The 17,060-nt window shown below is 34.9% G+C and overlaps 1 pseudogene; it reads right to left on the bottom strand.

Annotated features, from left to right (window-relative positions):
* Positions 1 to 10,297, bottom strand: part of LOC129034599 (pescadillo homolog) — a 77,507-nt pseudogene extending 67,210 nt beyond the window's left edge.
* Between the last annotated feature and the right edge of the window lie 6,763 nt (positions 10,298 to 17,060).

Here is a 17,060-nt window from a genome sequence, read left to right as displayed (position 1 = left end):
AATTGAAAAGAGTTAGGGCCTTGCTCTAAATCAGGATTTGGCTTAAAGGAATTTTGTGACTGGTTTGATCTTCTATCCAGGCTATTCAAATTTAGTTCATATCAGAAATAAGGCTGTTGTCACTTTCTTATCATTTGTGTCTTCTCTTGAGTAACACTTCTAATTTCCTATGATAATTTTTCCTTTGCATTCACAACTAAGCTGTTTAAGTCATGAACCCTAGCTTTTAGCCCATTTCAATCTGGACATGCCTTACTCACTAAGCTTAATTATTTCTAGCTTTTGATTTAAAGTGGCTCTTCCTTTCATTTGATGACCTAAATGCCATTATAGGGTTATTAATGGGCCTAATTTAAATATTTCAGTATATTTCAATATTGTTGTGTCTCAGAGAACAGGAAAGCCCAAGAAGAGGGAGACAGACTGAGGAACGGCTGGTTAGTGGAGCAGTGAGAACATATGTCAATTAAGAACATTTATCAATTAAGTTTGTCACTTTATATGGTCACAGTTCATGGAGCCCCAAAACAATTACAATAGAAATATCAAAGATCACTGATTTCAGATGACCATAACAGATACGATAATAATAAAAACACTTTAATATTTTAAGAATTACCAAAATGTGACACAGAGATGGGAAGTGAACACCTGCTATTGAAAAAATGGTACCCGGCTGGGTGCGGTGGCTCACGCCTGTAATCCCAGCACTTTTGGGAGGCTGAGGCGGGTGGGTCACAAGGTCCAGAGTTCAAGACCAGCCTGGCCAATGTGGTGAAACCTCGTCTCTACTAAAAATACAAGAATTAGCCGGGTGTGGTGGCGCATGCCTGTAATCCTAGCTACTCAGCAGGCTGAGGCAGGAGAATCGCTTGAACCCAGGAGGTGGAGGTTGCAGTGAGCCAAGATCATGCCATTGCACTCCAGCCTGGGCAACAAGAGTGAAACTCTGTCTTAAAAAAAAAAAAAAAAGGTACCCATAGATTTGCTTGACACAGGGTTGCCACAAAGGTTCAATTAGTTAAAAATGCAACATTTGGCCAGGCGTGGCGGCTCACGCCTGTAATCCTAGCACTTTGGGAGGCCGAGGCAGGCCGATCCCCTGAGGTCAGGAGTTTGAGACCAGCCTGACCAATATGGTGAAACCCCGTCTCTACTAAAGATACAAAAAAATTAGCCAAGCATGGTGGCGGGCACCTGTAGTCCCAGCTACTTAGGAGTCTGAGGCAGGTGGATCACCTGAGGTCAGGAGTTCGAGACCAGCCTGACCAATATGGTGAAACCCCGTCTCTACTAAAACTGCAAAAATTAGCCTGGCATGGTGTCATGTGCCTGTAGTCCCAGCTACTTAGGAGGCTGAGTCAGGAGAATCCCTTGAACCCGGGAGGGGGAGCTTACAGTGAGCCGAGATCGCACCACTGCACTCCAGCCTGAGCTACAGAGCAAGACTCCCTCTCAAAAAAAAAAAAAAAAAGAAAGAAAGAAAAAAAGAAAAAAAGAAAGCAGCATTTGTGAAGTTCAATAAAACATGATATGCCTGTATTCTTTAAAAATCACAAAATAGAGCAGATGAAAATGGACATTCTTTACACATTTGAAGTATCATGTATAATTTAAATAAGTTGTACATTTTAATGTAACAGCAATATGAATAGAATATATGATATTTGTTTATTTGGGTAATATAGCAATTTGAGTAGAAAAAAAATCAGTGATGTAAGAAATATCTCTATAGCTATCATTTACTTGTACCATTAATTAATCATTTACTATATGTTACTCACTATATTAAGCTGTTTATACAAATTTCATCCAATAATCACAAGAATCCAATGAAGAAATCTTATAATTAATATCATCTTAACAATGAGTAAACTGAGCCAAGTTAGAGAAGTTAAATGACATGCTCAATTCATACAAATATAAGAAGTAAATTCAAAATTTGTACACAAGCCTGCCTAACTACAAGTACATTCCTATCACAATGCATATCATATCACTAATATTAGACTATTTAAAAGAAACCTCAGCTAAGGGTCAACTTGTCTACCTTTGACTCTTTTCAAGAAATATATTTTGTGTCTTTCTACAATCTTGCGTATATATTTAGATATCTTTTCTTTTGTTCTTTAAATGGCTGCTACCACTCTTAATTCTCAATGAATTAACTTTTACAGATTTGTCAGAGGACTGTTATTGTCCAGCCAACTCAGTCTAGGCAGGGTCATCATGGCCATCTCTAGCCCCTTTATTGCTGTCTCAAATGGGTCATCTTTGTCCTCTCAATGCCTAAAATAATCTGTATAAGCATGCCACTTTTAAAGGTAAATGCAGAGTCAAAAATTTTATGTCAATAATCCAGACTGACAAGTTTTACGATGCAAATTTACCAGACATGTATGAGAATAACAATGCTTTTCAACACTAGGTGAAACAGTATTTGGAAGTAGTTTATATTATTATTTAAATTGTGATTGGCTTTCAATGAAAAAAGGCAGGTAAAAAAATCACCTGAATCTCATTATGCATCAAATACTGGAGAATATACGAGAATATGTTAACAATGTTTACTTCTTGTGAAAAAAATTACTATTGGCAGTACCTTCTTCTTTTTTTTTGTATTTTCTAATTTTCTGAAATAATATTATATTATTATGAATTATATATTATATTTATAACCAGTGAAAACAGTTTCATATAACTGTCAAATTTCATTAAAGTTATCCTCTTCTTCCTCTTCCTCCTCTTTCATTTCTTCTCCTTCTTCTTCTATATTTTTTCCTAAAGTAGCTTTATTTTTCTCCTGGCTAGTGGGTAGTTGGAAGGACACATAACAAAACACATGATAGAGTCATATAACCATAAAAATATGAAAAAAAATCATAGCCCTAAAATCAAAGTGATAATTTCTCCTTGCTACCATATTAGTACAATGTCAATTATGCTTTTTCTAATGTTTCTAGTAATGATAACATGGCACATATATTACCAAATGTAAACTATTTTTTATTTTTTCCTACAAGAATCACCTCAGGAGAACTATGGCATATTTTAGCCTTATTTAATATGTTTCTGAGCTCCTGTGCAGATTTTTTTTCTGGAAATGTATTCTAGAAGAAATACATGAAGTAGTTTCACCAGATTACATAATAATATTGTAAAATATCAAAGGCAAAGAGCTACTTGTGAGATGGCATAAAACCAATAACATTCAATGCACACTAAGATTGTAAGTGACCAAGTGGCAACAGTTTTACAGTCCTAAGAATGGGTGACAAATTGATTTTCTCTGCCAGGACACTTCTATTCATAAGGAAAAAGAAAAAAAAACAGACTTCACAAAGTCCAACCAAACAGTAGTAATGACTAAAATGTAATATACAGAGAACACTCTACTAAGGCAGAAGACAATAAAATTGAGAAGAAATCTATAAAACAAAGTCAACTGTGAGATTTCAGATATATACAGTGAATTAGTTTTGTATAGTCAGGTCATTTTGTATTAATATATTGAAAAGGTAGTACATATTTTGCCTGAATTACAAGATTTGACAAATTATATAGGGTAAATTTACCAGGTAATTGTGAGTAACAAATTTTAATGTCTCTATGAAATAAAATGATTTTTGAAGGAAGGTTTCAGGTACATTTTGTTATCTTTCTTTTCTTTTAATAATGCAGTCATCTTTGACTTTCAGAGTAAAATGAACAAAAAAAGAAAAAAAAAACACTTACTCTGTAGGATCACTGTATCTCTGCAGGTTAAGTCAAATCTGAAAAAAATAAAAATTTCTAAAGTTTTTTGTCTTTAGGTAACTCTAAACTCAAGGAGAGACTTTTTAAATTATAGGATTTTCATATCTCTAATGGGCACTTCTAATTTGAAATTTCCCAAACCAACATGTTCCCCCACAATCTCTTCCTCATTGGTAAATGATGCAAACATCCATTGAGCTGTTACAAACAAAAAGCTGTAAGTTAATCCTGCCACCTCTATCTCTCTTACCTCCTATACTTCCTATACTGGATTCATCACCAAGTTTCCTAAGTCCATATCACAAACCCCACCATCCTCATGCAAGGTAATAATAAAGTCATACCTGGAGAAATTTGATAATAGCCTCTTAAGGTGTCTCACTTCATATGTTCTTGCCTTATTCCTATTTTTCATATGATAAAATTTAAGCCCTAGTATAGTCCTACTTGAAAATTTGTCACAGTGTTTTCTTTGTACAGAGAATAAAATGAAAACACACTGCAGTGGCCTACATAATCTTGTCTCATCTGGCACCTTACCAGGTCTGCACATTGTGTTTAACCCAATTCCTTTCCTGTCTTCATGGCCAACCACATGTTGTCCTCCTTTAAGCCTTCAGCATCTTCAGAACTAGCCAATGTGGCCTCAGGGCCTCTGCATCATGATGTCACCTCAGTTTCAAATTTTCTCTTCCCTCCAATGCCCTTCGCCTCCTCATCACTATCTAACATACTCTTCAATTGACCTTCTCATTGTACACATTAGGTTTTGCTTAAAAACAGCAGTGGTGGATTATAGCATGTCAATTTCTCAAAAAAAAATTAAACATAGAATATGATCCAGTAATCCACTTCTGAGTACCCCAAAAAATTGGAAGCAGAAATATGAACAGATATTTGTACACTGATGTTGATAGCAGCTTTATTATAACCAGAAGGTAGAAGCAACCCAAATGCCTATCAACATATGAATGGATAAACAAAGAATAGCATACACATAAAATAGAATATTATTCAGCCTTAAAAAGGTATGATTTTCTGATATGTGCTACAACATGGATGAGTCTTGAAAACATTGATAATTAAATAAGCCAGACACGAAAGAACAAATACTACACATTTCCACTTATACACATATTTACCTTATATGAGGTAAATAGAGAAAGTAGAATAGCGGTGACCAGGAGCTGTGTGGAGGAAGAAATAGGGAGTTATTGTTTAAGGAGTAGATAATTTCAGTTTACAATGTTAAAAAAGTTTTGGAGAATGATAGGGATGATAGTTCCACAACAATGTGAATATACTTATGCTACTTAATTGTACACTTAAAAATTGTTGAGTTTATCTTGTGTGTATTTTAGCACAATTTTTTTAAATCTCTTAAAAATTACAGTGGCACTTCTTTTTTAATTTTCTCTCTCAACAATAAGCATTTCCCATATTAAAATTATCATTAAAATTTAATGGTAAAATAATTAGAATTTATCATTGTATATCTGTATTTTTTCATATGATTAGCAAATCTTCGCTATATGAGCCTGTAAGTTTCATGAGGGCAGTAACCTTGGTTTCTATATTTTCTTTTCCTTCTTAATTCTTTTTTTGTTTGTTACCCAGCCCAAACTCCTGGCCTCAAGCAATCCTCCCACCTTAGCCTCCCTAGTAGCTGGGGCTACAGGTGTGTACCACTCTGCCAAGTTAATTAAAAAAAAATAGAAATGAGGTCTCACTGTGTTCCCCAGGCTGGTCTCAAACTCCTGGCCTCAGGCAATCCTCTTGCCTGAACCTCTCAAAGTGCTGGAAATGCAAGCATGAGCCACTGCACCCAGCTTGGTTTCTGTATTTTCTGAGTTACGTAGTTTGGTTTTAATTATCTCACTGCCCACTTTGTGCCAAGTTGAGGGACCAGCACCAGTAGCATTGAATCAATCTCTGCTAAATGAATGGCTAAAGGCTACATCTCTAATACAACAACATATGATGTATGTTTAAATAAACATTTGATTTTGGCATATTTTTAGATTTACAACAGTTTTCCATATAGTCTTTACTATTTTCCCTGATGTTGACATCTTATATTACCGTGATACATTTTCAAACCAAGAAAAGCAATATTGATATATCGCAATTCAATAAGCTTGAGATATCATTTCAATTCCACTACCTTTTTTACTTATCCTCAAGATCTATTCCAGAACAATGATATTTTTGATGTAGCAATGCAGAGTGATAGTTTTCTGAATTACCCTAATAGTTTCCAGAATAAGACTATAATACTTATAGGGAAAATAAATATATATACTTCTTGTCTACACTATTTTATATACATATATAAACTTAAAATGTAAATATATCATTTCGCAGCACTCTATTATGACTTTTTTTTGGTTAATTACCCAGTATTATTTTTTTTATTTATTTCCTAACTTTGTGTTTCTTCATTTGTTTACAGAAAGAAAAGAAATTTACGTAAGTAGTTTTCTACTTTCCAAAAGAAAAAAAAAAAGTGTCTCCTCTGGAAATACAGTTTTGTATTCAATTATTGCTTTTTTTCTCTCTTTTTTCTTCATTTTCTTTAAATATATTTTTTTGTGCTCACACATTTTAAATATCCTTTAAACTCTAATCACAGAATGTAGAAAGCAACTATTACAGTGTATTTCAAAGCACTTTTATCCCTATTTTTAAATTATTTATCATTTAAGTATTTGTTTCTATGAATATATGTCCATGCATTACATATACTGATGCTCTCAGATTGGCAGACACTTAAAAGAACAAACAGTTGTGGACAGAATCATGCAGAAACATCTGTGAGCAAATGTCACACAAAACAAAGAACATTTTCCAACAGCTGAGCGTCAGTTTGGAGACATCAAAGGAATCACATGAACTTCATATATTTTAGAGACAAATGTTAATCCCAAGTTTCTTTTAAGAAACACAAACAATTCTATCATAATCATCTTCCTTAAGCAAACAAACAAAAAAACCAAAACCAATTGAGTATTTTATATGTAGTTAATAAAGTATTTTAATATAAAAATAGATAAAAAAGATTTCAATGTTCTTGCCTAAGAACACTGGATAAAAATCAAGAACAACACTATATAACTTATGTTAGAATTCATGTTTACTTATATATTTATTGACACACAAAAATTTTAATTATGTGAAGGAATATCTTACGTGTATAGTGTTCAAAGCTGACTAATGTTAATTCTACACATACTTATGTTTTTATTTCATTAAGACATACTAACTTACATGTTTAAATATTTCTTAAATTTATACTTGCAACAAAATCAACATCCTTCTAGCTGTATAAAATATTATTTTCAAAATGATTTTTTAAAATGTTTCCTCCTAAATGTGTCATTACGATGCATTTATATTATGTCTTTGATAGTACTAATCCTTTGGCAATGGTCCCAAAATTTTAGCTTGTCATCATTTTGCAACTAAGTAAAAATAATCTGTATTTTACTGCTACCAGCAAACTAATTTATCATTGTAAATCTAATTTTTCATTAACTAGAGCTCACAATATGCATTGAGTTATTCAACAACACATACATTATTTATTCTAAGAATGTGGGAATAAAACAAGTTAATATGAAAAACATATTAAAGAGAGAAATGGGACTGCTTTATCCTGGAATCATTACAGATACTACTCGATATCCTTCGGTGTTTATAGATAAGCAATTAAAAGAAATGATACTTATATTAACAATGCAAGTCAGTGACACCTGAAATTATCCAATGAAAATAAAGTTTGAATCAGCATATTTTATTTCCTGAATGAAAAATATATTTTGCACACACTCTTAAAAATAGTTTAAATTTTAAAAAAGGTATTTGCTAATTCCAATTTAAAGAAAATATCCCTGCATTCAAGCATACTCATTAACTTCATTACTTATTAGCTATTAGCCTATTGCTTTGCTCTCAGAAGTAATGGAATATTTTATCATTTTATTCTGTCGATTACATCTTTTTATGTTAGTGATTCTAATTTTAGTGCAATGCATGCTTTCAAGATTTCATGTGTGTATTTATGAACAGAGTGTCATGTAATACCAGAAATAATCATAGATGTGAGACTCTTACTCTTTTGTGGAAAGTGTTATATTGGAGTAGAATATACTCCAGTGTACTCTACTGAAGTAATAACTTCCAGTAATGATTGCATTTTATTCTATTTGGAGCAAATGAGCAGAAAATGTATACTATTTGGTATTTAGAAAATAAAATATATACAGAATGGAGACTTCTATTTAATTTTGTGTTTTAAAGTTTTTATTGTCAACTAATTTAGCTCTTAGATTCTGGAAACGTCTTGCAATTTTTCTTTGAGCTTTTCTAGCTTTCCTATGATATAACAAATGCAATGTTAAAATATTAGAAATTAAATTAGTGTCATTTTCCACATTTTGTAACTCTCTCTACAAACTAAAGAACTATTAATCCCAATCCCATTACTCTTTTCTTTTGTTATTAAATGGTTAGTTATAGCTGTACTTTAAAAACATCTAGGTACTGGGTCTTGAAATTCTGGATTGAGACATTGCTTTGCTTAATATTTTGATCATGCCTAACTATACAAGGGCAATAGTAAAGTTACCTTAATAACAGCCAGAAGAAATGCCTCTAATCCAATTGGTCATAGGGCAGCTATCACCAAAACCAATTTCTTTATAATTAAATGGTGCTCCCAGGCACTATAAAAACTTGGAAGTTGCCCATGGATTTGGAGGAAGTAGGGGGATTTTTTTTTTTTCATAGACAGCAACTCACATTGAAGCAATTTCTGAAACACACTGATAAGCTTTGCTTTTGAATTTACATTAAAGAGCTCAATAGTTGCTACCTGTGAGAACAGCTCATGCTTCTAAACTGACTTATGTCCTTTAGAGATTAAGGACAGAGGCCTCTAGAAGATTAGCATGTCACTTGGTTTAAGTGACACCCAATCCATTTTATTGACATGGATTCCATCCTGCAAAACAAGCACTTTTTGACTAAAACATAATGAAAATTTGGAGTGCCTCTATAGACCAGCATACAATATGTTTTTACACATTAGTGCTAGCTAATGTAGCCAGTGTCTGTAAATGAAACCAACAGTCTTCATTATGTATGGTGTGTAGACACATGCCTCAGAATACTAATTTAGTAGAGCATACCAAAGAGCTTTACATTACTTTTTAATTTTACCCAAGTCTTGCTGTGGTCTAAAAGTATTAAGCCATATTCATTGAATTCGGCAGGCTATTACTTTGCATTGTTACAATTCCTATTGCATCTCAGCATTCAATTGTGAAGCCAAACAGGCTTTGATTTGATTTCTAATTGTTTGTTTTCAGCAGCTTGAACCTGTGTTTGTTGCTTCTGTGTACAGCACAAAGAACATCAGTGGGCAGGTGAAGAGTTCTCTCATTTTACTTTCAAGGCCATTCTAACACAGATTGTGTTCTGGATTCTACCCCTGTTAGGATAGAGCTGCATAACACAGATGTGAAATATGACTGAATTTAAACTGTGCAGCTACATTTGAAAGTTGATATTTTAAAATGTTTCTGCCAGCTACTTGGACTCCATTATTATGGGAAAATAAACCTGTGCTAACACCTTGGAAAATAATGCTACCATGCTTTCTCTTGTTTTTGATCTGCAACATAAAAACACTGCATGATCATGGCATTATGTGAAGATTTCACTAAAGAAAGCACATTACACAGCACATGAACAATTATTTTCAAAATTTTCCACAATTTAAAGAGATTTGTAAATTCATTTGTAGACATAGAAAGGAAAAATAAAACATTTAGTACCAGACTTTGTTAATCACTTCAAATCACTTTAACATAAGTTAAAACTTAATTACAATAAAATATTATTAAAAATAAGTATTAATAATTGAAGTTTGATAGAAAAGCCCTTTCATAAAATACATACTATTCTTACAGTATAATAATTGTTTACTTTGTTATTTTTCATAATGAAACATATGTTTTGTTTCCTGTTTCACTTTAATTTTTCGTCAACATATAGAAATTTATTCTTAAAGCTACTGACGGCCTGAATACTAGCAAGCATCTACTTGTCGCTACTTTTGTTTTAGTTTTATCTCTGAGAACTAAAGTTGATTAGCAGAAAAACTAAATCTGGACAAGTGAGAACAAACTGGTTGAAACAAGTACTTCATATTTAATTGTCCTTTCAGTTTAATCCTTCAAATATAAACACCAAAGATGAGATGGCTATATCTCTCAGTCTTCTTGTGATCTTTCCAGATTTAGGTTTACCTTAAACCATTGTTTGATGCGATTCACCATTTCTATAGGATTTATCCCATGAGATACATGATTATTTGTAGATGTTCTAGTTCACCAGCATGGTTTTGCTCAGAGGAAATATAAGACCACAGAGGAATCTCAGTTTCACCATAAAATATGTCTGTTATTAGACAGATACCCCGCAACATCTCATACTCATTTTCCTGTCTATAAAAACAGAAGATTTCATTATACGACATTTTCGGATAACAAAACTCTGTCATCAACCCTTAAGTCTTGTCACAAACCAAATGGAGTATTGTTGAGTACATCAATGAGGGCCAATGTATTGGCCGCCTCAGGATAAGCACCATTTAAAGTTATCTATGCAGTTTATTCCAACAATCTCATCAACCATAAGGCAGATATTCAATTAGTATAAGGGATGATGCGGTTTGGCTCTGTCCCCACCCAAACTTCATCTTGAATCATAGCTCTCATAATCTCCACATGTCATGGGAGGGAGCCGGTGGGAGGTAATTGAATCATGGGGGCAGGTTTTTCCCATGCTGTTCTCGTGATAGTGAAGAAAACTCATGACATCTCATGGTTTTATAAAGGGAAGTACCCCTGCACAGGTTCTCTTGCCTGCCACCATGTAAGAAGTGCCTTTGTTGTTCTACCTTCTGCCATGATTGTGAGGCCTCCCCAGCCATGAGGAATAATGAGTCTATTAAACGTCTTTCTTTTGAATAAATTACCCAGTCTTGGGTATTTCTTCATAGCAGTATAGAAATGGACTAATACAGTAAATTGGTATTGGTAGAGTGAGGTACTGCTATGAAGATACCCAAAAATATGGAAGCAACTTTGAAACTGGGTAACAAGTAGGTGATGAAACAGTTTGGAGGGCTCAGAAGAAGACAGGAAGATGTAGGAAAATTTGGAGCTTCCTGGAGACTGGTTGAATTGTTTTGACCAAAAAGTCCAGGCTGAGGTGGTCTCAAATGGAGATAAGGAACTTACTAGGAACTGGAACAAAGGTGATTCTTGCTATATTTTAGCATAAACACTGGTGGCTATTTGCCCATGCCCTAGAGATCTGTGGAACTTTGAACTTGACAGAGATGATTTAGAGTACTAGTGGGAGAAAGTTCTAAGCAGCAAAGTGTTCAAGACATAACTTAAAAGCATTAAGTTTTATTCATTCACAAAGATATGCTTTGGAATTGGAACTTATGTTTAAAAGGGAAACAGAGCTTAAAAGTTCAGAATATTTGTAGCCTGATGATGCGGTAGAAAAGAAAAAAAAACATCTTCTGAGGAGAAATTCAAGCTGGCTGCAAAAATTTGCATAAGTAACCAGGAATCAAATGTTAATCACCAAGACAATGGGGAAAATGTCTCCAGGGCATGTCAGAGGTCTTCATGGCAGCACCTCCCATCACAAGCTGGGAGGCCTAGGAGGAAAACATGCTTTCATGGTCCAGACCCCAAAGACTTGCTACTTTATGCAGTCTCAGGACTTGGTGCCCTGTGTCCCAATCATGGCTAAAAGGAGCCAATGTACAGATCAGGCCATTGCCTTAGAGGTGCAAGCCCCAAACCTTGGTAGCTTACATGTGGTTTTGGGCTGACGGGTGCACAGAAGTCAAGAATTGAGGTTTAGGAACCTCTGCTTAGATTTCATAGGATGTATGGAAACACCTAGATGTCCAGACAGAGTTGTGCTGCAGATTCTCCCTCATGGAAAAACTCTGCTAGGGCAGTGCAGAAAGAAAATGAGGGGTTGCAGCACCGACCAAGTCCCCACTGCGGCACTACCTAGTGAAGCTGTGAGAAGAGGGCCACCATTCTTCAGACCACAGAACGGTAGATCCACCAACAGCTTGCACCGTACACCTAGAAAAGCTATACACACTCAACACCGGCCCGTGAAAGCAATCGTGAGGAGGGATGTACCCTTCAAAGCCACAGAGTAGGAGGTGCCAAACGCCATGGGAGCCCACCTCTTGCATCAGCCTAACCTGGATGTGAGACATGGAGTCAAAGGAGATCATTTTGGAGCTTTAAGATTTGACTGCCCTGCTGGATTTTGGACTTGCATGGGACCTGTAGCCTCTTTGTTTTGGCTAATTTTGAATGTCTGTATTTACCAATGCCTGTACCCTTTTTGTATCTAGGAAGTAACTAACTTGCTTTTGATTTTACAGGCTCATAGGTGGAAGGAACTTGTCTCAAATGAGGTTTTGTACCATGGACTTTTGCGTTAATGGAGAAATGAGTTAAGACTTTGGGTAATTTTTGAACAGCATGATTGGTTTTGAAATATGAGGACCTGAGATTTGGAAGGGGTCCGGGCGGAATGATATGGTTTGGCTGTGTCCCTAACCAAATCTCATCTTGAATTGTAGCTCCCATAATCTCCGTATGTCATGGGAGGGACCCAGTAGGAGGTAATTGAATCATAAGGGCAGGTCTTTCCTGTGCTGTTCTCATGATAGTGATTAAGTCTCAGAAGATCTGATGGTTTTGTAAAGAGCAGTTCCCCTACACAGATTCTCTTGTGTGCCACCATGTAAGACATGCCTTTGCTCCTCCTTTGCCTTCAGCCGTGATTGTGAGACCTCCCCAGTCATGTGGAACTGTGAGTTCATTGAACCTCCTTTTCTTTATAAATTACCCAGTCTCAGGTTTTTCTTTGTAGCCATATGAAAATGGGCTAATACAAGGGAAGACCACACAGTGCAACAACTTCAGGCATTTTTAGGTATATCTTTTGGGAGATGTTTTTCTTTCTTTGACAAGAAAATGATATAAAGTAACAGAAATAGCACATGCAGAGACATTGAGAAAATTGCTTCAACTCTCTAAGCCTAGTTTCTCACCTGCACTAGATTTGATTTAAAAATAGCTGTATCATAGGATGTTGTAAGTATTGAATTATATCGGGCATTCAAGATTTTGTGCAGAGTCGAACTTGACTTGTTTATTCCCTCAGCTATTTCCTTACTCTTTCCGTCCAAATATTTTATTTTGAATTAGTGGGAATTTGGCAGAAATAGTCTAGCAGCCAAAAGCTGGAATTCTGTCCTTGAGAAGTTGAGAACTGGATGTTCTGAGGGAACTTGAAACTTTTGGAGAAGTGATCCGGAATTGCAATATTTATCTTCCTGTGGTAAGCAATTAAATTAATGGATAATGCTTGTTGTGTTTGGAAAAAAGAATTTTGTTCTGGGGATATCCTCCTATGCCATAAGCTCTTGATAGACCTTTTTCTCCCTGACATACACACACACACACACACACACACACACACATACACATATGCACAGACACACAAGGAAATTCTTCAAGTATTCACATGATTTTGCCAAATAATGAGACAGTAAAATAGAGAGAGCAGGACAGGGAGATAGGATAATGGTAAACATTTGTCATTGTTTCATTAAATGATTTAACACTCTGCCACTGTTAAACACTAAAATTTTAGATGCAGACACAAATGCATATCCAAGATACATACTTGAAGAAAAAACCTTGCAAAATGTTTTTATATGCACTGAAAATTTATGCAACAATACAATAAATTGTTAAGCACTGGATAATCATAATGTGGTGGAAAGAAAGTGGCTGAGGAGGAAAATATTCACTTCTGTTTCTATATCCCTTTAGATATATGTTAAAATTCAAATAATGCAAGTATCACTTTTACAATTACAACAAACAAGAGGATATTCTATCTACAAGAACCAGAATTTCTCTTACCTTTTTAATATTTGTTTAGGAAAAGGGTTGCTTTGTGATGGCAAAGGTAGACTGTGAACTTGAGCTCTAATAACTCCTCCACCAAGAACTGTTTGTTAGCAATGGGGGAGTTGCTGTATGGGGCAAGAGGAGTAAATTTTGCTTTTAACATGGAGCATAAATAGAAGGAAAAAGAAAGAGTAGCAGAATCTGTGAGGACCTAGTTAGATAGAAAATAGAGCTTGGGAATTTAGAGCAACGATGAAACCTGACAAACTAAAATATGTATACACACACACACACACGCACACTGACATATATATATAGAGAGAAGTATATTCGAGTTGCTATAATACAAGCCATTCATTATATCTGTAAGCTTTTATTTAAATCTGAGCTACTCTGGCCTGAAAATTGTCTATCATTTATCTATTTATCTAGCTAGCTACCTATGTATTGATTGATACTAGCGAAAAAAATGAGTTTTTTTTTTCTCTGCAATGATATGCCACAAAATAAAAATGACATATGTGATTGTGGAGACTTGAGGCCAGAGTGTATTTCAAGAACATGATTTTTTGTTAATCCAAAGAAATCCAGGGAAGTCATTAACTTCTTCAAAAGAGGCAATTTTAGGCAAATCTATCCATGTTTCACAGGATAGAGAGTATGTATCTCTATATTAGTTACATTTTTAAAAACCCTTTTAAATTAAATTAAAATTAATTTAAAATTAAATTAAAATTCCTTTTAAAATAGAGGAAACTTTGCATGTGATTACTATGAAAATTTGAAAAATAAATTGAACAGTAATAAAATACATATATATATTATAAGCAGGATATTATCTACTCTGGGATCAGAAAGTGGACAAAGAAGTTATTTCTTCAGCCATTTCTCTTGAGTAAGGGGAAAAAAGTAAAAGGGAACATGGTAAAAAGAATGAAGTAAGAGTACAAACTACCATTTATGGATTTCTGGGAGCTTTTTAGTGCCAAGGTTTCGATGAATAACTTCATTTCCTTTTGAGGATCAAACTGTTTTGCTTGAGAGGCAGAATTTGTTTTGGGTTGTGAGAAGAAGTTATGAGCTATATAAGTTTGAATATAAAATCATGAAAAAGAGGAAAAGAATGTTTTATGTGTTCATAAATATATCCCTTTAGATATATGTTAGATATATATTACCTCACAAGGTACTTTCTTTAGGAATTAAATGAGTGAACCTAGCTTGATAAAATCTAAGATTTCTTCAGTGCTTATGGACCTATGAGAGGTTGTTTCTACCCAATTTAAATACACAAATCAATGATTATAACCTAATTATCAGGGAGCTCACTTTATCTTGGTAGAGAAGAAAAGGGATGCTTAAAACACCAAAGTGTTATCCTGGAATATTGATTTTTAAAAATAAAAATGAGTAATTTTGAGTACTCATTTTGAGTGATTTTGGATAAATGAAATAATTTTCAGCGCTTCATAGGCACCGGATTTTAACAAAATGTTTTTCTTCCTTATTCTAAACTTCCATACATATTCTATTTTAAAACTCCTTGAGAGCTCTGCTTTGAAGACATGCCTTCTTCATTCTACAAAATAAAAATATTATATGCTTGCATCCAAAATTTTACTATAAAATATTGTCCAGGGTCTAAAAGTGTGCCAAAAAAGGATTACTGTTATATACTTATAAGTATTGAAGGCATGAGAGATATGAAGAGAGTTATACACGAATGAATATCTTCAAGATGTATATCTGAAATGGGAATTATGATCCATAGAGTCTGTATGTCTTCTACTCCACAAATCAAATTTTAATATTTTTTCAAAGTGCCTTTAGCATCCTACCCTTTAAGTAACAGTGTATAAAATTTCTGATGCAGTTTCATCAGTGATATCAGCAAGATGGTGAAACAGAATATCTCCTGGCATTACTTCCCCAACAAAAATACAATTAGAAACTATTTAAAGACAAAACTATCACTCTGAATAAACCAGAACTCAGGGGAGAAGCCAAGAAAGCTTTTAAGTTCATAGAACTGACAGAAGCCATGAATAGTAAAATAAATGGTCATTTTAAAGTGTGCTACTCTCTCCCCAAAACTAGCATAACACCTCTCACAGAGAATTTCTCTAGACCAGTCTGGCGTGATGGCTCACACCTGTAATCCTCTCACTTTGGGAGGACAAGGTGGGTGGATCACTTGAGGTCAGGTGTTCCAGACCAGCCTGGCCAACATGGTGAAACCCCATCTCTACTAAAAATACAAAAAAAAAGATTAGCTGAGCATGGTGGCTGGTGCCTATAATTCAAGCTATTCAAAAGACTGAGGACCACTTGAACCCAGGAAGCAGAGGTTGCAGTGAGCCAAGATCATGTGACTGCACTCCAGCCTGGGTAACAGAGTGAGACTCCATCTGAAAAATAAAAATTAAAAATGTAATAATAATTTCTGTAGACCTGTGGTCTCTGAGGTGAGAGGAGGGAATTAAAAGTGGAAGTACAATCTTCAGATTGCTCTGCAAATCTTTACAGGAAATCTACTCCAGTCCTGTCCTGTGGAAACTAATGGGAGTGCCAGGAGGCCTAACCATCTGAGGTGAATTGAAAAGAAAAAGCAGCGTGCTGATTGCAGTGACTGGTGCATAGATCTTGATGGCTACTCTGTACTGTAGGCAGTGATGACACCCTGTTGAGGAGATTGGTAGGAGCCATAGCAACACAGGAGGCACAATTTTAGGGAAGGTTTACATTCCTAGCTGGAGTTTCCACAAAGCCCAGGTGCTTGCATAGAGCCTTACCCTTGCCTATAAACAACTACATGGTTTAGTGTCCCCGTAAAATTTCCCTAGAATGGGAAATAATGTCAGGGCAGCAATATAGTTTGGGGCGGTATTTAAGATCTAGTGCTCAGCTTAACATAAGTCATCCTGAGACTGAGAAAAAAATGACAGGCAATAATTTAGTTTCAGTACAGTATTTTAGTTCCGATATTCACCGTAAGTCCTTCCCAGGAATTGAAACAACATTCAAGTGTTTAAATTTAATACTAAGACATAACCCCTAACATCACCAAAGAACATCTGCAAAAACTGGAAGAGGTGGGTGTCTCCTCAAATGTGCAGGCATCAACATAAGCACATCAAAATGGTGAAAACTCAGGTAGATATGAACTCACCAAAAGGCATCAAGGAGGCTCCATCAATGGATCCAGAATAATTAAACGTCTGTAAGATGTCTGACAGAGCATTCAGAAAAATCTCTTCCTCTCTCTAT

The sequence above is a fragment of the Pongo pygmaeus genome, chromosome 3, assembly GCF_028885625.2.
Source record: "Pongo pygmaeus isolate AG05252 chromosome 3, NHGRI_mPonPyg2-v2.0_pri, whole genome shotgun sequence".
NCBI classification, from domain to species: domain Eukaryota; kingdom Metazoa; phylum Chordata; class Mammalia; order Primates; family Hominidae; genus Pongo; species Pongo pygmaeus.
The sequence above is the reverse complement of the archived record's forward strand: the minus strand, read 5'-3'. Positions and strand labels throughout refer to the sequence as shown.